This window comes from Balaenoptera musculus, chromosome 2 (genome assembly GCF_009873245.2).
Source record: "Balaenoptera musculus isolate JJ_BM4_2016_0621 chromosome 2, mBalMus1.pri.v3, whole genome shotgun sequence".
Taxonomy (NCBI): Eukaryota; Metazoa; Chordata; class Mammalia; order Artiodactyla; family Balaenopteridae; genus Balaenoptera; species Balaenoptera musculus.
This window is the reverse complement of record NC_045786.1, coordinates 81,077,479-81,088,858: the sequence shown is the minus strand read 5'-3', so window position 1 is coordinate 81,088,858 and position 11,380 is coordinate 81,077,479.

Here is an 11,380-nt window from a genome sequence, read left to right as displayed (position 1 = left end):
ACCGACTAACTTTGCCGAGGGCTGGCGGCCCCGGAGGAGAGAAGTCGCGGATTGGTCCTTCCCGGCCCGTGGCGAGGCCTCGCTGTGATTGGCGGGGCGGGGGCTGCGGGCGCGACGCCCCTCCTCCGGGCGGGTGCCCGCGGCAAAGTGGGTCCACCTGGCGGGGGCCGAGCGCTCAGCCAAGAACCCGCGGGGCAGGGGATTCGCTGGCTCTCGAGGGAGGAAGCAGGTGTGTTCTGAGGCGTTCCCGACCCAAGTTTTAGCTCCCTTAGGTCTCAACGTGCTTATTGGAAAGAGCAGAGGATATAACCATTTGCATAGAAAATACAAGAGACTCAACCACTAGAACTTGTTAAAGAGTTCAGCCAAGTGACTATATTCAAAATTGGATTTTAAAGTGAATAAGTTTCCTTTGTATGAGCAATGACCGGTTAGAAAACAAGATATTTGAAATATAAACGAAACTATAAAGTGTTAACTAACAAAAATGCACTTGGCCTTTGTGGAGAAATGTTTGAATTTCTCTTCAAGGGTATAAAAGAAGGCCCGAATAAATGGGGAAATGTGCTATTCTCATGGCTGGGAATATTTAACATTGTACAGGTGTCAATTGTACCCAAATTAATATATAAGCCTAATGCAACTGGAATCAAAATCCTAGCAGGGGGACTTCCCTGGTGGCACAGTGGTTGGGAATCCGCCTGCCAGTGCAGGCGACATAGGTTCGAGCCCTGGTCCGGGAAGATCCCACATGGGGCAGAGCAACTAAGCCCGTGGGCCACAACTACTGAGCCTGCACTCTAGAGCCCGTGAGCCACAACTACTGAGCCTGCGTGCCACAACTACTGAAACCTGTGTGCCTAGAGCCCATGCTCCCAGAGCCCATGCTCCCCAACAAAGAGAAGCCACCGCAATGAGAAGCCTGCACACCGCAACGAAGAGTAGCACTGGCTCACCGCACCTAGAGATAGCCCGCGCACAGCAACAAAGACCCAACGCAGCCAAAAAATAAATTAAATAAATTTAAAAAAAATCCTAGCAGGACTTTTACAGAATTGTAAAGTGATTTTATATTTTTTAAGGAATAATAAAAGTCCGTGTATAATTAAGACAATGCTCAAAACAAAGAAGAGATTAGCCCTACCGTGTATTAAGGGATATCACGAAGCCATGGTCATTAAAACAGTGTGACACCGGCATGAGAATGGATAAATGAATAATGGAACAGAATGGAGTCCACCAACAGGACCCTGCGTTATATAGTGGCCTGGAGAACCAGAGGAGGAAGGGAAAGATTATTTAATAGAAGGGCTGTTATATGAAAAAAATAAAAAAAAAAAGCAAGTGCGTGGCAAACAGTACATTCAAAAATAACCTCTAGATGGATTCATGATTAAAACTTAAAATGAGGAAATTACTAGAAAAAATATAGGGGTAATATCTTTTAAATGTTGGGTTAAGAAAGAATGAGTTAAGATACAACGTAGCACAGCTATAGAAGGAAAGAAATGATGGATTTGAGGTCATCAAAATGAAAGATTTCTGTTCAGTGAAGAACACCATTTGCAAAGAAAGCCAACAGATTAGGAAATAGATCTGCAATTTAAAAAACAAGTGATTAATACCTAGAATATTAGTCTAGAGTATATAAGAAACTACTGTAAATTGGTTAAAGAAAAGATAGGAAGTCCAGTTTTAAATATTGGACAATTGGCAAAGGAAATGAATAGGCAATTTTCACATGGGATACTCAAATGGCTGGTTAGCATATAAAGAGATGTTAACTTTATTAGTAGAGAAATACAAATGAAAACAATGAGATCACTTCACATCCATATTGGCAACAATATTTAGGTTGGACAACATCATATGCTGCCTAGGATGTGAGAAAACAAGAATGTTTCTGCTCACACAGCTGGTGGGAACTATACAGTCATCCTTTGGTATTCGGGGGAGGATTGGTCCCAGAACACCCAAGGGTACCAAACTGCTTGGATGCTCAAGTCCCTAATATATTGATATAATGGCATGGTATTTGCATATAACCTACACACATTCTTCTGTATATTTTAAATCATCTCTAGATTACTTATAATACCTAATACAATGGAAATGCTATGTAAATAGTTGCTGAAGCATGGAAATTCAAGTTTTGCTTTTTTGGAAATTTCTGGAATTAAAAAATGTATATTTTGGATCTGAGGTGGTTGAATCTGTGGTTGCAGAACCTGTGGATATGGAGGGCTGACTGTACTGATCCTCCCATTTAAGAGAGCAATTTGAGAATATTTAATGAAAACAAATTCAGGCAGAAAAATTCTCACATAGTCACCCAAAGAGATAAATATGTAGACGTTCATCACAACACAGTTCTATATCAAAGAGTTGGAAACACTTAAATATCCATCAAAAGGGGTATGAATAAGTAAAATGGTGTATACATACAATGTAAAACTGTACAGCTGCTAGTAGGAATGGACATGATCTACCTATACCACTCAGAGAGATATAAAAAACAATGCTGAATATACGTCTAGCACAACTCATATATATATGTATTTTTTGTTATTTTTTTATTTTATTTTTTATTTTTTATACATCTTTACTGAAGTATAACTGCTTCACAGTGCTGTGCTAGTTTCTGTTGTACAACAAAGTGAATCAGCCGTATGCATATATATATCCCCATATCCCCTCCCTCTTGAGCCTCCCTCCCACCCCCTCATCCCACCCTTCTAAGTCATCGCAAATCACTGAGCTGATCTCCCTGTGCTATGCTGTTGCTTCCCACTAGCTATCTATTTTACATTTGGTAGTGTATATATGTCAATGTTACTCTCACTTCGCCCCAGCTTCCCCTTCCTCCCCCGTCCCCTTGTCCTCAAGTCCATTCTCTACACCTGTGTCTATATTCCTGCCCTGCCACTAGGTTCATCAGTGCCATTTTTTTTAGATTCCATATATATGCATTAGCATACGGTATTTGTTTTTCTCTTTCTGACTTACTTCACTCTGTAGGACAGACTCTAGGTCCATCCACCTCACTACAAATAACTCAATTTCGTTTCGTTTTATGGCTGAGTAATATTCCACTGTATATATGTGCCATATCTTCTTTATCCATTCATCTGTCTATGGACATTTAGGTTGCTTCCATGCCCTGTCTATTGTAAATAGTGCTGCAATGAACATATATATTTTAAAACTCACAAAAACTGCAATACTATATGTTGTCCATGGATATCAGCATGTGTAAATAAAAGTGTGGATAATAACTTGCAAAGTCATCCATTAAATATATAAAAGTGGAAATTCATGAGGCTGAAGGAAGTGGGACTGGGTATAAAGCAAAAAGGGAAACCAAAAGTATGAAAAAGGGCTTGACATAGACCAACAATGATAGGTGCCAGAAAAAGAGAACTATGGTAAATTCAATTTTGTACACTTATTTTTCAAAATAACATTAAAAAAAAGAAAAGGCATAAAGTGGGTAGGGACAGCTGCGTGGTTCCTCAGAGTTAAGAAAGGAATCCAAATGTCTAACTACTTTTTTCTTTATTTTTAAATTTTTTAAATTGTTTTTTTTTTGACCATGCTGCATGGCTTGCGAAATTTTAGTTCCCTGACCAGGGACTGAACCTGGGCCACGGCAGTGAAAGCGCCAAGTCCTAACCACTAGACCACCAGGGAATTCCCTACTTTTTTCTTTAAATAGAAATTTTATTGAAGAATAAAATTATATACAGAAAAGTGCACAAATAATAAATGTATAGCTCAATGTATTCTTATACATGGAACACAGCCACACACTCAAGTAACCACCACCCAACCCAGACAGAACATTTTCAACATCCTCAAACCTTCAATGTCCCTTCTAGCCATTACCCCTCAAAGAAAACCGATGTTATGACTTCTGTCACCACGGGTTAGTTTTACCTATTTTGGATGTTTTTATAAATGGAATCATGTTTGTAATTTTTTGCATTTGGTTTTTTACATGACACTTATCCATGCTGTTGCATGTAGCTGTAGTTTGCTATTTTTTGTTGCGTACAGTATTCCACTGTATAAATATTTTACTATTTATTTATTCATTCTCTTATTGATAAATATTTGGGTTCTTTCGGTTTGTGCTGATGAGGCCCTGGGCAAGCTGTCCCAGTATGTGCTGCTCTGGCATGTGGATTATTTTGAGCTGAAAAGAAGCAGGGCCCAAAAGACTATGGAAGAACCTTTGAACTCCCACCCTTGCTGCCTGAAAGAATTTAAGATAGAGGCCTGTCCCAGGAAGGAGCTATCACCATAGACAACTATAGTAAAGTATGAATTAGGTGTGGTAGGAAGGGAGGAACCTAGAAAGGTCTGTTTACTCAAAGTCCTCTTGGTGCCCAGTTGCCTTTGGATGGGCCAGCAAATATTTATTTACCAAACATCAACCATTTTTATCTTCCTGAAATTACCTTACTTCCTTTTGAAGTCTCAGATCCCCCCACCTCCTTCTTCTTAGTCCAGAATATATATATACCTCATCTTGCCTTGCTGTCTTTGGAATTCTTCATGCATATGTGGTTTCCCCATGTGCATGTAATACGTTTGATTTTTTCCTGTTTATCAGCTTTATTTCATTTTAATTGCCAGCCCAAAGAACTAAGAGAAGAAAACTCCTCTCCCCAAAGTGGCTATTATGAATAATGCTGGTATGAACCTTTTTTATATGGGTCTTTTTATATGGGTCTATGAACTTTTTATATGCACATATCTATGCATTTCTGTTGGGTACATAAAAGGAATGGGATTGCTGGATCATAAGGTATGCAATGCTCAACTTTAGTAGATATTGAAAGACTTTTCAAAACTCGTATCAATTTCTACCTCTATCAACAGTATATGAAATTTTCAGTTGCTTAATATCCTCACCAACCTTGACACTGTCAGTTTTTTTTTGTTTTTTTTTTTTTTTTAATTTTTTTTTTTATAGCTACTTTTTTAATTTTTATTTATTTTTATTTTATTTTTGGCTGTGCTGGGTCTTCGGTTCGTGCGAGGGCCTTCTCTAGTTGCGGCAAGTGGGGGCCACTCTTCATCGCGGTGCGGGGACCGCTCTTCATCGCGGTGCGCGGGCCTTTCACTATCGCGGCCCCTCCCGTTGCGGGGCACAGGCTCCAGACACGCAGGCTCAGTAGTTGTGGCTCACGGGCCCAGCCGCTCCGCGGCATGTGGGATCTTCCCAGACCAGGGCTCGAACCCGTGTCCCCTGCATTAGCAGGCAGATTCTCAACCACCGCGCCACCAGGGAAGCCCCGACACTGTCAGTTTTTTAAATGTTTGCCTTTCTGATGAGTGTGTTGAGATATCTCACTGTGGTTTCACTTTGCATTTCCCCGATGACACTTTGTTGACCATATTGGTATTCTCTTCTGTGAAATATCTGTTCGAGCCTTTAGGCCACTTCAATTGCTATTTAAACAGAAGTTCTATTTTCAGCCCCACATCACTTTCAGTGTTGCTGTCTCTGAGTTCTATGCCCGAGTCTTTCAGACTTCTGCTCTGTGAACTAGGCTACTACTTCTGGACTCCCCACCTTTGCAAGTTTAGGTTCAGCCTTCCTGTCATTTATGAAAATAAGCAACAATTGTCTGTTTTCCATCCTCCAAAATTTGTTGTCACTTCTCTTCCGTTCTCTTTCTCATGTTGTGTTTATCATCATTTACGGGCATTTCAGGAGGAAAGGAAGGTCAATAAAAGCATTGAATCCACCATCTTTCTTTATATATTTTGGTCACAAATCCTTTATCAGATATATGATTTGCAAATATTTTGTCCCACTGTGTAGATTATCTTTCCATTTTCTTCATGGTGTCTTTTGCAGTACAAACTTTCAAATTTTGATGAAGCCGATTTATCTATTCTTTTTCTTTTATGGATCATGCTTTGGGTATTGTATCTAAGAAATCTTTGCCTAGCTTAAAGTCACAAAAATTTTCTTCTACAAGTTTCATACTTTCAGCTCTAACATTTAAGACTATGATCCATTTTGGGTTAATTTTTGTGTGTGCTATTGAGGTAAGGGTCTAAATTAATCTCTTTCTATATTTGGATATTGAATTGTTCTGGCATCACTTATTGAAAAGAATTGTATTGAATTGCCTTGACAGCCTTGTCAAAAATCAGCTGACCATAATTTCAGGATGTTCATTTCTGTTCCATAGATTTGATATCAACACATATGCCAGTACCATCCATGCCTGTCTTGATGACTGTAGCTTCAAAGCTTTGAAATTGGAAGGTGTAATTCCTCCAACTTTGTTTTCCTTTTTCAAAATTGTTTTGACTATTCTGAGTCCTTTGCATTTTCATATAAATTTTATATAACTTTTAACTTCAGCTTGGGATTTTGTTAGGGACTGTGTTGAATCTATAGTTCAGTTTGGAGAGAACTGCCATCTTAGTAGCACTGAGTATTCTAATTCATGGAATTCCTCTTATTCCTAGTTTATAAGATTTTTAAAAAAACATTGAATGGGATTTTGTTAAATGCTTTTTCTGCATCTATTGAGATGATCATGGGGGGTTTGTCCTCTATTCTATTAATATGGTGTATTATATTAATTGATTTTTGAATGTGAAATCAACTTTGCATTCCTGGGATAGATCCCACTTGATCATGGTATGTAATCCTGTTTATGTATTGCTGGATTTGGTTTGTAATGTTTTGGTTTTTGTAATGTTTTTTGCTCTATTTTTATGAGGAGTATTGGTCTGTAGTCTTCTTTTCTTGTGGTGTATTTTGTTTGCCTTTGCTGTCAAAGTCGGTTGGTGTTATTTCATCTTTAAATATTTGATAAGAGTTGCCAATAAAGCCATCTGGGCCTGGTCTTTTCTTTACAAGATTATTAATTACTCATTTTATTTTTTTACTTATACATATATTCAGAGTTTTATATCTTCCTGAGTCAGTTTTCATAATTTGTATCTTTCTAGGAATTTGTCCATTTCATTTAAGTTGTTCAATTTGTTGGTGTGAAGTCATTCATGGTATTCTACTATAATTCTTTTCATTTTGTTAGGGTCTCTGTAGCAGGGCCGGGACTAAAGTGAGGTGCCTAGGGGGAGGTTACTCATTCTCAGGTACTGAGCTTGTATTTGCCTGATCCTGCCTCTCTAAATTTTGCACCCTAGAAATGATGATGCTCACAAATGTTGTTCCCTCTTTCATTCCTGATTTTGGTAATTTTTATCTTTTCTCTTTTTGTGTGGTTAATCTGGATAAAAGTTTGTCATTGTATTAATCTTTTCATCAGTTTCATTAATTTCATAAATTTTTCTCTTTTGTTTTCCATTTCATTGATCTCCACTCTAACCTTTAGTATTTCCTTCTGCTTGCATTGGGTTTAGTTTGTTCTTTTCTTTTTCCTAGGTTCTTAGGATATAATCTTAAATTATTGATTTGAGACATGTCTTCTTTTCTAATAAAGGCAATCAATTTCCTTCTATAACCTGCTTTGGCTACATCCCATAAACTTTGATTTGTTGCATTTTTGTTTTTTTCAACTCAGAATATTTTCTAACTTCCTTTGTGATTTCTTCTTTGTTATTTAGAAGTGTCTTACTTAATTTCCAAATACTTGCATATTTTGCAAATTTCCTTCAGTTGTTTTCTAATTTGATTCTGTTGATTTCTAATTTGATTCCATTCTCCACTGTAGTCAGAGAACATACTTTATGTGATTTCAATATTGTTAAATGTACTAAGATTTGTTTCATTGTCTTGCATATAATTTATCCTGAAGAATGATCTGTGTGTGCTTGAAAAGAATACGGGTAAAGTGTTCTATAAATGTCAGTTAGGTCAAAGTGCTTGATATTATTTTCAAGTCTTCTATATTCTTGCTGATTTCCTGTCTAGTTCTGCTAATTTTTGAGAATAGGATATTGATGGCTCCAACTATTATTGCTGAGTTGTCAATTTCTCCTTTCAATTTTGTCACATTTATTTCATGTATCTCAGGGTTCTGTTAGGTGTCTACAGTTTTTTGTTTTTTTAAAACAAGGGCTCAGGCAAGGCTTATTCCTTTCTCATATAGAAGGTGGACACAGGAGTCTGAGTTGGGGTGGTAATCTCAGTGCCAGGGACAAAGAAACTTCTGTTTTGTGCTTCCACCATCCTTCAAACAAATGATCCAAGATTGCTCCCCACATGTTGCATGTAAGTGAAAGGGGCCTGGGAAGGTCTGCTCCTTCTCAGGCCACTTGGTCACATGACCACACCTAGTAGCAAAGGAGCCTGGGAAATGTAGGTTTTGACTGAAAGAAGGGAGAATGGATATCAATCTCTGACTGCCCTTCTTTGGGAAACTCTGGGCAAGTTGGGGAGTGGACAGACACTGCAAGGGAATCATAGTGGAATGGGAACAGAAAAAGAGCATTCACTAAGATCTGGATCTGGTGAAAGATAACTCACCAAGATCCGGGCCAGGCTCCCCATGCACTGAGCAGTGACTCTCTAGATCTGCATGTGGCATGACTGGGCTCAGCCACGTCCTTCATTTCTGCTTCTTATGTGCCTTTTTTTCTCTTCCCACCACAAAAATGCCTGCTTCTCTTAATTTACCCACGGTACATTTATAACTGCTATATCTTTGTGATGAGTTGACTTTTACCATTATGAAATGTCCTTTTTTCCTTTGAATTTTTTATTTTTCTGTCTGAGTCTATTTTGCCTATTTTGTCTATTTTGTAGTATAGTCTGAAGTCAGGGAGCCTGGTTCCTCCAGCTCTGTTTTTCTTTCTGAAGATTGTTTTGGCTATTCGGGGTCTTTTGTGTTTTCCATATCAATTGTGAAATTTTTTATTCTAGTTCTGTGAAAAATGCCAGTGGTCGTTTGATAGGGATTGCATTCAATCTGTAGATTGCTTTGGGTAGTAGAGTCATTTTCACAATGTTGATTCTTCCAATCCAAGAACATGGTATATCCCTCCATCAGTTTGTATCATCTTTAATTTCTTTCATCAGTGTCTTATAATTTTCTGAGTACAGGTCTTTTGTCTCCTTAGGTAGGGTTATTCCTAGATATTTTATTCTTTTTGTTGCAATGGTAAATGGGAGTGTTTTCCTAATTTCATTTTCAGATTTTTCATCATTAGTGTATAGGAATGCAAGAGATTTCTGTGCATTAATTTTGTATCCTGCTACTTTACCAAATTCATTGATTAGCTCTAGTAGTTTTCTGGTAGCATCTTTAGGATTCTCTATGTATAGTATCATGTCATCTGCAAACAGTGCCAGCTTTACATCTTCTTTTCCGATTTGGATTCCTTTTATTTCTTTTTCTTCTCTGATCGCTGTGGCTAAAACTTCCAAAACTATGTTGAATAATAGTGGTGAGAGTGGGCAACCTTGTCTTATTGCTGATCTTAGAGGAAATGGTTTCAGTTTTTCACCATTGAGGACGATGTTGGCTGTGGGTTTGTCATATATGGCCTTTATTATGTTGAGGTAAGTTCCCTCTATGCCTACCTTCTGGAGGGTTTTCATCATAAATGGGTGTTGAATTTTGTCAAAAGCTTTCTCTGCATCTATCGAGATGATCATATGGTTTTTCTCCTTCAATTTGTTAATATGGTGTATCACACTGATTGATTTGCGTATATTGAAGAATCCTTGCATTCCTGGGATAAACCCCACTTGATCACGGTATATGATCCTTTTAATGTGCTGTTGGATTCTGTTTGCTAGTATTTTGTTGAGGATTTTTGCATCTATGTTCATCAGTGATATTGGCCAGTAGTTTTCTTTCTTTGTGACATCTTTGTCTGCTTTTGGTACCAGGGTGATGATGTCCTTGTAGAATGAGTTTGGGAGTGTTCCTCCGTCTGCTATATTTTGGAAGAGTTTTAGAAGGATAGATGTTAGCTCTTCTCTAAATGTTTGGTAAAATTCGCCTGTGAAGCCGTCTGGTCCTGGGCTTTTGTTTGTTGGAAGATTTTTAATCTCAGTTTCAATTTCAGTGCTTGTGATTGGTCTGTTCATATTTTCTATTTCTTCCTGGTTCAGTCTCGGAAGGTTGTGCATTTCTAAGAATTTGTCCATTTCTTCAAGGTTGTCCATTTTATTGGCATACAGTTGCTTGTAGTAATCTCTCATGATCCTTTGTATTTCTGCAGTGTTAGTTGTTACTTCTCCTTTTTCATTTCTAATTCTATTGATTTGAGTCTTCTCTCTTTTTTTCTTGATGAGTCTGGTTAATGGTTTATCAATTCTGTTTGTCTTCTCAAAGAACCAGCTTTTAGTTTTATTGATCTTTGCTATCGTTTCCTTCATTTCTTTTTCATTTATTTCTGATCTGATCTTTATGACTTCTTTCCTTCTGCTAACTTTGGGGTTTTTTTGTTCTTCTTTCTCTAATTGCTTTAGGTATAAGGTTAGGTTGTTTATTTGAGATGTTTCTTGTTTCTTAAGGTAGGATTGTATTGCTATAAACTACCCTCTTAGAACTGCTTTTGCTGCATCCCATAGGTTTTGGGTCAACGTGTTTTCATTGTCATTTGTTTCTAGGTATTTTTTGATTTCTTCTTTGATTTCTTCAGTGATCTCTTGGTTATTAAGTAGTGTATTGTTTAGCCTCCATGTGTTTTTATTTTTTACAGATTTTTTCCTGCAATTGATATCTAGTCTCATAGCGTTGTTGTCGGAAAAGATACTTGATACGATTTCAATTTTCTTAAATTTAGCAAGGCTTGATTTGTGACCCAAGATATGATCTATCCTGGAGAATGTTCCATGAGCCCTTGAGAAGAAAGTGTATTCTGTTGTTTTTGGATGGAATGTCCTATAAATATCAGTTAAGTCCATCTTGTTTAATGTATCATTTAAAGCTTGTGTTTCCTTATTTATTTTCATTTTGGATGATCCGTCCATTGGTGAAAGTGGGGTGTTAAAGTCCCCTGCTATGATTGTGTTACTGTCGATTTCCCCTATTATGGCTGTTAGTATTTGCCTTATGTATTGAGGTGCTCCTATGTTGGGTGCATAAATATTTACAATTGTTACATCTTCTTCTTGGATTGATCCCTTGATCATTATGTAGTGTCCTTCTTTGTCTCTTGTAATAGTCTTTGTTTTAAAGTCTATTTTGTCTGATATGAGAATTGCTACTCCAGCTTTCTTTTGATTTCCATTTGCATGGAATATCTTTTTCCATCCCCTCACTTTCAGTCTGTATGTGTCCCTAGGTCTGAAGTGGGTCTCTTGTAGACAGCATATATACGGATCTTGCTTTTGTATCCATTCAGCCAGTCTACGTCTTTTGGTTGGAGCATTTAATCCATTTACATTTAAGGTAATTATTGATATGTATGTTTATATTACCATTTTCTTAAT